The sequence below is a fragment of the Saimiri boliviensis genome, chromosome 16 (genome assembly GCF_048565385.1).
Source record: "Saimiri boliviensis isolate mSaiBol1 chromosome 16, mSaiBol1.pri, whole genome shotgun sequence".
Lineage (NCBI taxonomy): Eukaryota > Metazoa > Chordata > Mammalia > Primates > Cebidae > Saimiri > Saimiri boliviensis.
Window position 1 is genome coordinate 81,876,190 of NC_133464.1, and position 12,956 is coordinate 81,889,145.

The window sequence follows — 12,956 nt, forward strand, 5'->3', positions numbered from 1 at the left end:
AGTAGCTCATGCCTATGATCCCAATACTTTGGGAGACTGAAACGAGAGGATTCCTTGAGGCCAGGCATTCAAAACCAGCCTAGGCAATGTAGTGTGAAACCCCATCTCCACCAAAAAAATTAGCTAGGCATTGTGGCACATGCCTCTGTTCTTAGCTACTTGGGAGGTTGACATGAGAGGATCACCTGAGCCCAGGAGTTTGAGGTTACAGTGAGTTTTAACTGTGCCACTGCACTCCAGCCTGGGTGACAGAGTGAGACCATCTTGCAAATAAATAAATAAATAAACAAATAAAATACCACTGAATTATACATTTAAAATAGTTAAGATGGTCAATTTTATATTATATATATTTTACTATAGTTTGACAATGGAAAAAGTACGTATATCTAACTTTTCAAAGTCTACTTAGAGTTGATGTCTAAACATAAATTACAAACCTTGCAATTTTTCCAAACTGACCTTTGTATTATGTTCTCGTATGTATTATATCTGCATACATTAAAAACTACAAAGATAACAAAGATAATGTTGTAATTTTTCCTTTCATCAGTCAGACATATCTTGCAGAACTCAAGAGGGGAAAATAGTCTTTCATATTTGCTTAGTCATCATTTTTGTTGCTCTTCATTCATTCCCAAAGATCCAAGCCTCTCTCTGGCATTGTCTGTCTTTGGCCTAAAGATCTTCTACTGGTAATTCTTTTACAGCAGGAGAGCTGATGATGGATTATCTTAATTTTCTTTCTTTTTTTTTTTTTTCATCTGGGAATCCTTTTCTTTTCTTTTCTTTTGTGGGGGAAGGGCATAGAATCTTACTCTGTCACCCAGACTGGAGTGCAGTGGCACAGCCTTAGCTCACTGCAATCTACACTTCCTGGGTTCAAGTGATTCTCCTGCCTCAGCCTCCCAAGTAGGTGGGACGACAGGTGCACACCACCACACCCAGCTAATTTTTGCGGGTTTTTTTTTTTTTTTTTTGAGTCAGAGTCTCACTCTGTCATCCAGGCTAGAGTGCAATGGTGTGATCTTTGGTTCACTGCAACCTCCACCTCCTGGGTTCAAGCAATTTTCCTCCCTCAGGCTCCGGAGTAGTGGGATTACAGGCACCCACCACCATGTCTGGCTAGTTTTTGTATTTTTAGTAGAGACAAGTTTTCACCACATTGGCCAGGCTAGTCTCCTGGCAAGGCTGGTGTTGAACTCCTGACCTTGTGATCTACCTGCCTCGGCCTCCCAGAGTGCTGGGATTACAGGTGTGAGTCACTGTGGCTGGCCCTGAGAATGCCTTTCTTTTGCCTTCATTCCTGAGGGGTATTTTTGCTGGATTTAGAATTCTGAGTTGGCAGTTCTTTAACTATTTTGCAGATGTTATCCCATTGGCCTCCATGTTTTTAAAGAGAGATCAGTGGTTATTTGAATTATTGTTCTCTCTACATAATGTGTCATTTTTATCTGCCTGTTTTCAAGATTTTTTCTTTATATTTGGTTTTTAGCATTTTGATTATGATGTGTCTAGGCATTTAAAAATAGTTTATCTTATTTAGGGTTTGCTGAGCTCCTTAAATATGTAAATTGGTCTTTCACTAAATTTGGGAAATTTATGGCCATCATTTTTTTCTTTTCTTTTTTTTTTTTGAGACAGGGTCTCATTCTGTTTTCCAGGCTGGAGTGCAGTGGCGTGATCTTGGCTCACTGCAACTTTTGCCTCCCGGGTTCAAGTGATTCTCCTACCTCAGCCTCCCCAGTAGCTGGGATTATAAGTATCTGCAACCACACCTGGCTAATTTTTCGTATTTTTTTTTTTTTTAGTAGAGACAAGGTTTCACCATGTTGACCAGGCTGGTCTCAAACTCCTGAGCTCCAGTGATCCACTCACTTCGGCCTCCCAAAGTGCTGGGATTACAGGCATGAGCCACCATGCCCGGTCTGTTTTTCAAGTATATTTTTTTGTCCCTGTCATTCTTTTTTCTGTTTCTTGGGCTTCAGTAAAATGTCTGTTATGTCTTTTGATGTTGTCTCACAGAACCCTGGGTCTCTGCACATTTATTTTCAGCATTTTCTGTCTTTTTCATATTGGACAAGATTTTCTTGACTGTATTCCATCATCTCTAGTCAACTATTGAGGCTACGTAGTGAATTTTTATTTTATATATTGTATTTTTCAATTATAATATTTCCCCTTGTTTCTTTTTTATAATTTCTATTATGAGAATATTTTCATTCATTTTAAGTTTATTTTTCTTTACCTCATGGTGTATAGTTTTCACAGATGCTTAAACATCTGCTAATAATCACAACACCTGGTTCTTCTTGGGGTTGACATGTTAGTTGCCCTTTACTTTGAGAATTGGTCACATATTCTTGTGTATGTCAGGTGATTTGGGGTTGTATCCTGGACATTGTGAATGAGTTATGTTGTGCAGACAGTGAGTCCTAGTATAATGTTATAGAGAATGTTCACGTTGTTGGTTTCATAGGCAATCAGCTCAGTTAGATTTGGAACCACAAGTTCTGTCCACCTTTTGTGAATATCACTCTGGGGTGCTGAGGCTGATGAAGGTTATATACAGGATCAGGGAACCCTATTTTTCTGGCTCTCTTCATGCTATTTTCCCCTCATTCTCCACCCCTCAAAAGATATTGTTTCCTGATTCTTCTGAGCAGAAATATGTAATTTGTATGGGAGTTTTAGTTACCTACATGGCCACCCCTGCCACATTCCTCAATGACTAGAGGTCACCCTTAAGACAAGGCCCTGAAGGGGAGAGAGAGAAACCCACCTTGTGGGTTGTCGTCTCCAAGTTTTGACTCCCTTCCATAGTCCACCTGCTTTTATTTACTTTCCAGAAACAGATGCCTCAGGTATTATTTTTTGTATTTTTTCCATCCAGAGTTTTTTGTTGTAATCAGACAACAGAATGGACTGTGCTGGGCTCATGTCACATTAGTGAAATGGGAACCCCATAGAGCACTTTAGAATACAGTGAAGTGCCAAGTAACAACATTTCAGTCAACACTAAACTGCATATAAGATTATAATGGAGTTCAAAAATTCCTATTGCGTTGCTATTGTAGTATCCTACTGCAATGCATTACTCAAAAAGGGAGTGTGATGATTCTCAATAGTGTTTGTTATGATGCCAGTACAAATCCTATAGGGCCGCCAGTCATATAAAAGTGTACAGTAATGTCCTAGGCCTTGACGTTCACTCATCACCCATTCACTGATTTGCCCAGAGCAACTTCCAGTCCTGCAAACTTCATTCACGGTATGTACTTTATACAAGTGTACCTTTTTATTTTTATTTATTTATTTTTTAAATTAAATTTAAAAAATTTTTTTGAGACAGAGTCTTGCTCTGTCGCCAGGCGCCAGGCTGGAGTGCAGTGGCGTGATCTCGGCTCACTGCAACCTCCACCTCCCGGGTTCAAGCAATTCTCCTGCCTCAGCCTCCTGAGTAGCTGGGACTACAGGTGCATGCCACCACACCCAGCTAATTTTTGCAATTTTAGTAGAGATGGGGCTTCACCATGTTGGCCACGATGGTCTCGATCTCTTAATCTCATGATCTGCTTGCCTCAGCCTCCCACAGTGCTGGGATTACAGGCGTGAGCCCCTGCACCCGGCCACAAGTGTACCATTTTTTAATGTTTTATGCTGTATTTATTAATGCACTTTTTCTATGTGTAGATATGTTTAGAGACACAGACACCATTGGATTACAATTGCCTGCATTATTCAGTACACTAACATGCTATATACAGGTGTACAGCCCAGGAATAATAGGCTGTACCACAGGGCCTAGGTGTGTAGTAGGCTATGGCATCTAAGTTTGTGTGAGTACTCTACCATGTTTACACAATGGTAACATCATTTAACAATGCATTTCTCAGAATATATTCCCACTGTTAAGGAATGTAGGATAGTATTAAAGGTTTGGAAGTCCGATGATGATTACCATGGCATAACATCATCATTTCCATATTTTAATAAAGTTTTGCCACAATGTCTTCTATACAGTAACTATTCAATAGAACTCTGCCATGGTATCTTACAGTGAATTAGTATTCAGTACAGGGGTGTTGAACTGGATTTTATGAATTCACTGCTTTTGGAACCACATCCTAAAGTAAGTAAAGAGAAAAATGTCTCAAGCCAATCAATAGTCAATAAAGGGACCTTTCTCTTTTCCCTCATAGTCCTGCCCTGCTCTACAACATGGAAATGTCCTAATAGTCCTTGTCTCAGAGGGGAAGAATTGGGGAATAAACTTTTGTACTCTTGTTTGTTTGTTACCCTTTCCACTCCCCATTTTCTCATCCTCAGGAGAGAATGATGAGACCCTGACATTCTTTGTTCTGTTTCCCTCTTGATCAACTGTAATGTGTTAAATGTATCTGCTCATACTTGGCCCCATGTCTTTGTTGTCTGAATTTTAGTTACTCGGGCTCCTTGGGGTATGAGACAGGCCAAAGTCCCTCATGTCTGGGTGAGTGCACGCCAACCCCACTCTTCAACATGCAGCTCCCTAGGTCTGGATTGCAAGGAGAAGAGCAGACAGAAAGAGAAGGCACCACGGCGGCAGGTACCTGTGGCATTCTCCAACATCACCAAAACAGCAATTAAGTGAATGTTGTATGTTAATTTCCTCTGGGATCTGTGTCCAGTTCTCAATTAGCTTGAAATCTAGAGGCAAGGAGGAGGAGTGATGAGACTCACACAGAACACCCAACGGCCGAGGTCATTCTTAGTGGAGAAATCTTAGAAGTTGTTAAAAGGACACCAGAATAGAGAGGTATCCGACGATCATCAAGAAGACGACAGTGATAGCTGTCATTTGCTCATCCCCTGGTGCATGCCAGCTACTGCATCTGCAGCTCAGGTCAAATCTATAAGGAAGGCATTATCACCTCCACTTTGCATGGAGGAGTCAGAAGCCCTGAGTGGCTATGTGGCTTAGGAAGGCTGAACCCGATCCAGGGACTCAACATACTGAACTGTGTCTCCTGTTCTCCTGATAACACCTCTATATTTAACTTCGGCTGCTCAAAGCCATATACCATGAAACAGAAATAAAACAGCTAAATATTAGAAAAGCAGAGGAAAAATACTTCTGAGCAATTTCTATATATAATAGCAAACCCAAAATACTTGAGTAAAAAAAGGTAAAAATTGGTATTTAAATCTTTTGTCCTTCATCGTGCAAGGCAAAAAGGCAAGAAGAAATAGATGTTATTATAAGGCTCCCATTAGTTTGCCCAGACTCGATCAGAAGTATACACAACTCATCACACTCCTCACAAGTTTAACTGATGTCCCCAGAGAATCTTTACATTTTGTCTCTTTAAGGGAAGCAGCCATATATAGGTAAATGGATATAAATAATTTTTTAAAGTCTCATTTACTCTGTTTTCTTTATGGAGAAGGAAGAGCATACCATTTCATCTTGGATAGCTCTATTCATAGTATGATCTCGTTGTATCTAGTATAATGCTCAGGAAATCTTCAAATAATAAGAGTTGAGTGAATCACAACACTGGAATAATATTTCATTTAACAAATCTCTGCAAGAAAGAAAAGGATCATTTCCAGGACACTTTGGCTCATGTTTTAATGAGAGAGTAGGTATCTGTACAGGTGCCTGGCTCATTTTGATTCCAGCAGAATAAGGAATGATGCCACTTTATATCTGAAAATATTTCCATTTCAGCTTTTATTACCTCCTTATGTTTATGGCTCCAGAAAGCAGATCCAGGACCTCGGGTCTGAAAAGGGCTGATAATAGGAAAGCCGCAGGAGAGGTTCTTGCTCAGAAGAGCATAGTAGTGGGAGCCAGGTGTCCTAGCAAATTCTCTGTCATGTTCCCAGGGACTTTGTCACCCAGTCTCACTAACACTAACTCTCCATAGTGTGTCATCTGTGCAGATTTTTTTTTTTTCCAACTCAAATGCTGAAGAATTGGGAGGGGCCTCTTGTTTCATGAACGTTCATAAATATCACCTTGATAGAGTCACCTCTTCATTTGTGAAGGTGGAAAAAAAAAAAAGCTGCATCAAAGCTTGTAGGAAGCTCAGGGCTGGATGCAGGTATTTGGGCTGTTTGCAGTCACGGAATGAGACCGTGAGTTTTTCTGATCTGTGGATTTTGGGGGACAGCTGTCATTATCATGTTACACGTCCTTTAAACCCCTGTGTTCTTTATTTTGCCCCTGAAAAAAAAAAATTCTAGCCTGGCAGTAGGTCTGAAACACAGGAAGCCATGATCCAGGTTTTCACTCTAATCAAACCAGAAAGAACTGAAAGTTTCTTAGTAAACAGAGTAGAAAAGCAACCCAGCCTTCTCTAAGGTGTTTCATTTAGTCACTCACTCATTTATTGATTAAAAACTATGTGACCAACACTATGACATACACCGGGGACCCAGAGGGGTGGCCAGGATGCTGCCTGGGCCTAGTGGGAGAGATAGGTGAGTAAATAGGTAACTAGGTGGCAGTGTGCCAAGTGCTGGCATGGGACCAGGCACACGTGCTGTGGACACACATCTCTGGGAGAATCAAGCAGGCTCTCAAACAGGAGTCTTCTTCTTCTTCTTCTTTTTTTTTTTTTTTGTGTGTGTGTGAGAGAGAGTCTCACTCTGTTGCCCAAGCTGGAGTACAGTGGCACGATCATAGCTCACTGCAGCCTCAACTTCCCAGGCTCAAGTGATTCTCCTGCCTCAGCCTCCTGAGTAGCTGGGACTACAGGTGTACCCCACTGCACCCAGCTAATTAAAAAATATATTTTCAAGGCGGGTGGATTACGAGGTCAAGAGATCAAGACCATCCTGGTCAACATGGTGAAACCCTGTCTCTACTGAAAATACAAAAAATCAGCTGGGTGTGGTGGTGCGTGCCTGTAATCCCAGCTACTCAGGAGGCTGAGGCAGGAGAATTGCCTGAACTCAGGAAGCGGAGGTTGCAGTGAGCCGATATTGCACCATTGCACTCCAGCCTGGGTAACAAGGGCGAAACTCCATATATATATATATATATATATATATATAGACAGAGAGAGAGAGAGAGAGAGAGAGAGAGAGAGAGAGAGAGAGAGAGAGTTGGAGGTCTTGCTATGTTGCCCAAGCTGGTCTCGAACTCCTGGGCTCAAGTAATTCTCCCACCTTGGTTCTTCAAAGGGCTGGGATTACAGGTGTGAGGCACTGCACCTCATGAGTGGGGGCCTTAAAGCAGAGATTTTCCAGCTGGAGCCAAAACATCAAGTCTGTCTCCAAGGCTAACTCTTTCAGAGGGTTCTCCATGTGCTAGCTACTTTATTTACAGGATCTTTCCTGCTTTCACTAGCCCAGTACGTCCAGCCAGTGCTGGTGATAGGAAATTCCTTTGGCATTTTTCACAGGCCACCCTGGTCAGTCCTGCCCAGCCCCATCACTGCACTGCTATTTTATCCAAATGATTTGGCTCTGCATCTTTCTCTGTCCCTAAACTGTAAGTTACTGAGGGCTTTGGGCCCCTAATCTCAGGCATACACAATGTTGGCCTAATAAGGCATGTAATAAATTTTTGCAGAACTGTTCGTTGAAATGATATATTAATAATAGTATCATCTTAATGTACTCTTATTTATTATTTCATTCAATACATTTAAACCATATATTATATAATTAATATGTTAGGATATTATGATATTAATATATTTTTATGATTATTCTTCTTCAGAGATCCAACTGCTGAGAACCCTTGCAGACTCTCAGGCATCCATTATCCTTGGCTCTCTCAGTAGCACTGGACTCTTGATGATAATATTCTCCATCTGGATGGGAAAGAGCAAAGTGGATTTGTTTGAGCCAAGGCAGGGCAGAAAACACCACCAGCTCTCTCTGGCAACAAAGCAAGCAAGGCAATCTCTGGGGGAGAGTGAATGGTGCCACCCCAGGAGCAGAATCCATACCTTTTCCCAGCAGGGACTGGAAGGGACCCTTCCTGTCTTCAGGGATCTCCTGGTCCCCCTGAGGTCCCTGGGTCTGAGGAGGAGCATGCTTCCTGAAGACAATCCTTCTCAGGACTAGGTGACTGGCTGCTCCCCTCCCCCTGAGTGTGTCGCAGCTGGTCCCTCTGTTTCCCTTGGCTGAGAGGGGAAATAGCGAACATCTGTCATTTGCTTTATGTGTGTGCTTTTGCCACTTAGAATCTTCTGTTTCTACAAACAAATGCTTTTACAATAAAACTGAAATGCCAGAAAAAGAGAGACAACCTACTTTAAGGTCACCGCTGCCTCCCAGCAAGGACGTTTAAAAATAACCCCCAATCTGCCATGCGCTCACAACTCTCATTGCGCCAGCTCAGCGGCAGGGCCAGTGCCACCAGGACAGCTATGTGGAAGGTTCCGGGTGGGGCAGAGGTGAGGGAGGCTGTTCTCACAACAATGCTGGCATCTGGTCTGCGGGTCCACCCTGCTGATGTCTGCCAAAGGGCATGTCATCAGCCCCTGTTAGACCAGTTCTGGTGCCAGTTTCCAGCTACAGTGAAACTGCTCCAGACCTGAATGGGGAGAGCACTGTGGGAAGTAAAGTTCACTTGGATGGCATGGATGCCAGGGTGTGGCGTTGGGCAGACATCAAGCAGATCCCTCAGTGAGTCCTGGGGCTGTTACCTCCAGAAGCGGCTCCAGCGACATTGCCAAACAGGATCATAAATTTTTGCAGCTGAACCTTGGGGACGAGCTTTTTCAGTAACTGCTGAGCTGTGCCCCACAGATTGCTGGTGATTCTGGACCAGTGATATGGCTTGGCTCTGTGTCCCCACCCAAATCCCATGTTGAATTGTAATTCCCATGTTGCAGCGGGTAGCGGGGATCAGGTGGGAGGTCATGGATTGTGCGGGAAGATTTCCCCCTTGCTGTTCTCATGATAATGAATGAGTTCTCACAAGACCTAATGGTTTAAAAGTGTGTAGCATTCCCCTTCTGCTCTCCTCTCCTGCTGCCACATCAAGACATGCTTGCTTCCCCTTTGCCTTCCACCATGAGTGTAAGTTTTCTGAGGCCTCCCATCCATGCTTCCTGTACAGCCTGCGGGACTGAGTCAATTAAACCTCTTTTCTTCATAAATTACCCGGTTTCAAGAAGTTCTTTATAGCAGTGTGAGAAAAAATGAATACAGGCAGCTATTCAGTCCTTTACTACAATAATTGTGTCTGTTGCACCAAATGCGGCCCCTCCCAGGGAGGGTTGCCTGTAACTAGGAATCACCTTCTGAAACAGAGGAATAGAGTTCTGCCGGGGGGCTCCCCACAAGCCGAGAGGCAAGGGCAGACAAGCACAGCACCGAGGGACATTGCCCTGGGACAAATGTCCCACACGCCTGTGGGCAAAACTCACCATGCTGGCAGCACTGCTTGCTCTGATCTACCAGGCAAAGCTTGTGGACAACATTAGATATAAATCCATCTCTCTTTCCCAAAATTGTCCTGAAAAGCACCAGGATATTAGGTCTGAAATCTCCCCAAGCAGAGACATCTAATTCCTGTTCTCCACTTCTTTCTGAGGGGCCAGTCCGAAGACCAGAGATGGGACCAGAGTGAGGTATCTTTCTAATCTAGCAATCCCACAACCCACCCTTCGCCAGTCACAGCATGAACAGAACACAAGTCCGTCTGCATTCAGGATCATGCCAAGGTACCCCCATCTACACAGCAAGGGAGAGAATGGCTGCAGCGGGGGATGATGGGGAATTTCTCTCCAGCTTTTGCTCCGTTGTTCTTTATGGCCTTTGCCATTTCCCAGTTCTGCCTAGTCTAGATCATGAGAGAAATTAAATCCTTAAAAGGTTGAAAATCTTCTGATAATTTTCACTTGCTAAGTACGCACGTTGTGCCAGGGACCATGCAAAGTGCTTTGTGTACAAGAGCTCACTCACTTTCACACCAATGGGACAAACATTTCAGCCTCATTTTAGGGATAAGAAAACTAAGGTTCAGAAAGTATGGGGTCTTACTCCCAGTCTGGGCTTTAACACAAACCTCTTAACTCTGAGGACAGGGACCAGAATGATGAGCAAAAATGCAAAGCAAGTTGTATTTGTCCTCGGCAGTCTCCCACAGCCCTGTTGTGTGAGGTTTCTCTTGACCCTGGTGGTGATTCCTGATCCCACCCCACCTTCAGCACACATGTGTTCATGTGCACACACCCTCCACTCTCTTTCCCAATGTCTGCGTGCCCACACATACAAATACCTTGGCTTCCTCTCATTTCACTTTAAAATCTCATGAGAATGGATTAGTAAAATTCAGCAACCTCAAGTTTTAGTAGATGAAAGCATTTCAGTAGGTACTGTTCCCCATAATATCTGATTCTGAGCAGTGGTCAAAGACTAAACAGTTTCGGAGTTGGGGGTTAAGACAATAGAGCATGTGTTTGCTGGGAAGCAATCAATCCACTTCCAGGAGATTTTTTGTGACATTTTCCACTTGTAAGTTCAGTTTTACTAAAACCATGTTTACAGGTGAGGGGATTCAACACCCTGTGAGTGGTGAAATCCCAAAATACTTCTTATATGCTGTGGTATGTAACCAGACGAGAAATTAGTAGACTATTTAGAAAAGACTTTCCCAACAGTAAAGAAGAATAAGTCAAAATATTCTCGCTCAAGGCACGGTTCTTGTGGTGCAATTGATTGCAAAAGTGGGCACAATTGTTCTCTCCTTGTATCTGTGCTCTTTTCATAGAGCTGGTGGCCACCAGAAAGAGGTAGAATCGGTGTGCTGGCACCAAGCTTAGCTCTCAGGAGGTCTTGCTCCTCCCTTTCCTCTTTCTCATACCCTTGCCTACCTGCGATAATAAGGCCAGGACAACATGCTGGGTGAAATACTCGGGACACCATTATATCCCAGTGCCCCAGCCAGCAGCCAAGCAACCACCATCAAGTAAGCTCATCCTAGACCAATTGGCCTGCCCCATCCAACCTGCCCACCAAGCAAAGAAGCTTGAAGGAGTCCGGCCAAAGTCAGCAAAGCTTGGCTTAGATCAGCAGAACTGTCCAGCTGACCTGCAAACTCATGAATAAGAATAAATGTTTATGTTTTTTAAGCCACTGAGTTTTGCGGTTGCTTGGTATGCAGCAATGGTGAGCTGTTGCCGTTATCTACACAGTAACTACACTCTACCCCAAAAGCATTGTACAAAGCTCATTTCCTCTAATATCAGGCCTACTGAAAAAAAAAAAAAAGAAAAGAATTACCTCAGCATATCAAATCAGATCAGCAATTAATGAGATTTTTAACTTATCTTTTCACTCTGTAATAAAATAATACCTGGATTTTGTAACAGCTAGTGAGTGTCGTATTTCACACAATTTAGATCTACTTAGCCTGTATTTTATACGTTAAAAAGAAGAAGAAACTAAAACCAGTAATCAATCTGACGTGTTTGGCAACACAAATACCCACTAAAAATTGATTTTACTTTAAAAATAACCGTTTTACAATGTCAGAGTCAAATTTTAAAAAGGGGTTTCTGGAAAATCTTGATTGCGTTCAAGGAAAGACTTCCCCCGCAGTGATTTGGAGAAGGTAATGTTCTACATCTTAGCTAGCGGTGGCAAATCAGGGCTAGGGCTTTCACTCTTGTGTCTGTGGCTCTTAGAATGAGTCTTGGAAACAGAATTTTCCTGCAAGCAACCAACAAGATATGCTGTAAAATGTCGCACTTGGTGCTGCTTTTAGCTTCCAATCCCAGTTCTACTGCTGGCTCTGTGATGTTATGCACTGAACCACCCTCATTTCCAATTTTAAAACATTGTTCAAACTGTAATGATCCATCACAAAAGATTCAGTGCTGTTCAGGGAGCAGTTTCAACTGAGAGCAATTTAGGCGGCTTGCAGGCTGTTAAAGAATTTCCAAGGGAAAAGTCATTGTTGAAAGAAAAACAAGTCACTGGTGGGAAGTGAGCATTCTCCACCTAAACATGTTGCCATATCTCCTCAGGATTATTTAAATAATAACACATTGCAGATATACACAAAGCCCCTCTCTACTTGGTCTTGGTTCATTCCCCACTCTTTCTCCCCTGAGACGATTAATTACCAGCTAGAATTCCCATCATCATCACAAGCATAAGGATGGTTGCTTGTGGCATAAGGATGATGTTTGTCACAACTCTGCTAAAATCTTGATACATCATGGGTATAGCTATAATACTACCAAAGTTGAAATTAAAATTAAATTAGTATAATATTCTAAGTGAACCAAATTGGTTCCTATATTGAATATTTGCACTGTGCTAGACACTGTGCAAATCACCTTCCACATTTTCATTGAATTCTCACAATGACTCCTAGAGATAAATATTTTTATTTCTGGTCTACAGACAATAGGACTGAGCTTGATTAAATTGCTCAAGGACTTAGAACTAAAGAGACTCACATACACCCAGGGTCCATCTGACTTTAAAGACTGTATATTCAATTCCAAGCATCTCTTCAACATTTTCTAGATTTTCTTTTTCTTTTCTTTCTCTCTCTTTTTCTTTCTTTCTTTCTTCTTTTTTTTTCCTTTTCTTTCCTTTTTTTTTTTTTTTTTTTGAGACAGGGTCTTTCTCTGTCACTTAGGCTGAGGTGCAGGGGCACAATCACAGCTCACTACAGCCTCTACCTCCCAGGCTTAGGTGATCCTCCTGCCTCAGCCTCCTGAGTAGCTGGCACTACAGGTATGCGTCACTATGCCCAGGTAATATTTTGTATTTTTTGTAAAGACAGGGTTTTGCCATGTTGCCCAGGCTGGTTTGGAACTCCTGGGCTCAAGCAATCTGTCTGCCTCAGCCTCTCAAAGTGCTGGGATTACAAGCATGAGCCACTGTGCCCAGCCCATTTTCTAGATTTCTAAAATAAAGCTCACATTAGAGCAATTGGTATGTAGTTTTGAAACATGCTCTTTTCATCTTTTTAAAATTGGAGTAATAGCCCC

The 12,956-nt window shown here is 42.5% G+C and overlaps 1 long non-coding RNA gene across 1 annotated transcript; it reads right to left on the reverse strand.

The window, feature by feature from the left end:
* Nucleotides 1-7,603: 7,603 nt before the first annotated feature.
* LOC141581556 (uncharacterized) lies at nt 7,604-8,048 on the reverse strand. The gene is made up of 2 exons (XR_012514253.1): nt 7,947-8,048; nt 7,604-7,808 (listed from the first exon to the last, which is right to left on the reverse strand). It is a non-coding gene; the product is annotated as an uncharacterized LOC141581556 (long non-coding RNA).
* Between the last annotated feature and the right edge of the window lie 4,908 nt (nt 8,049-12,956).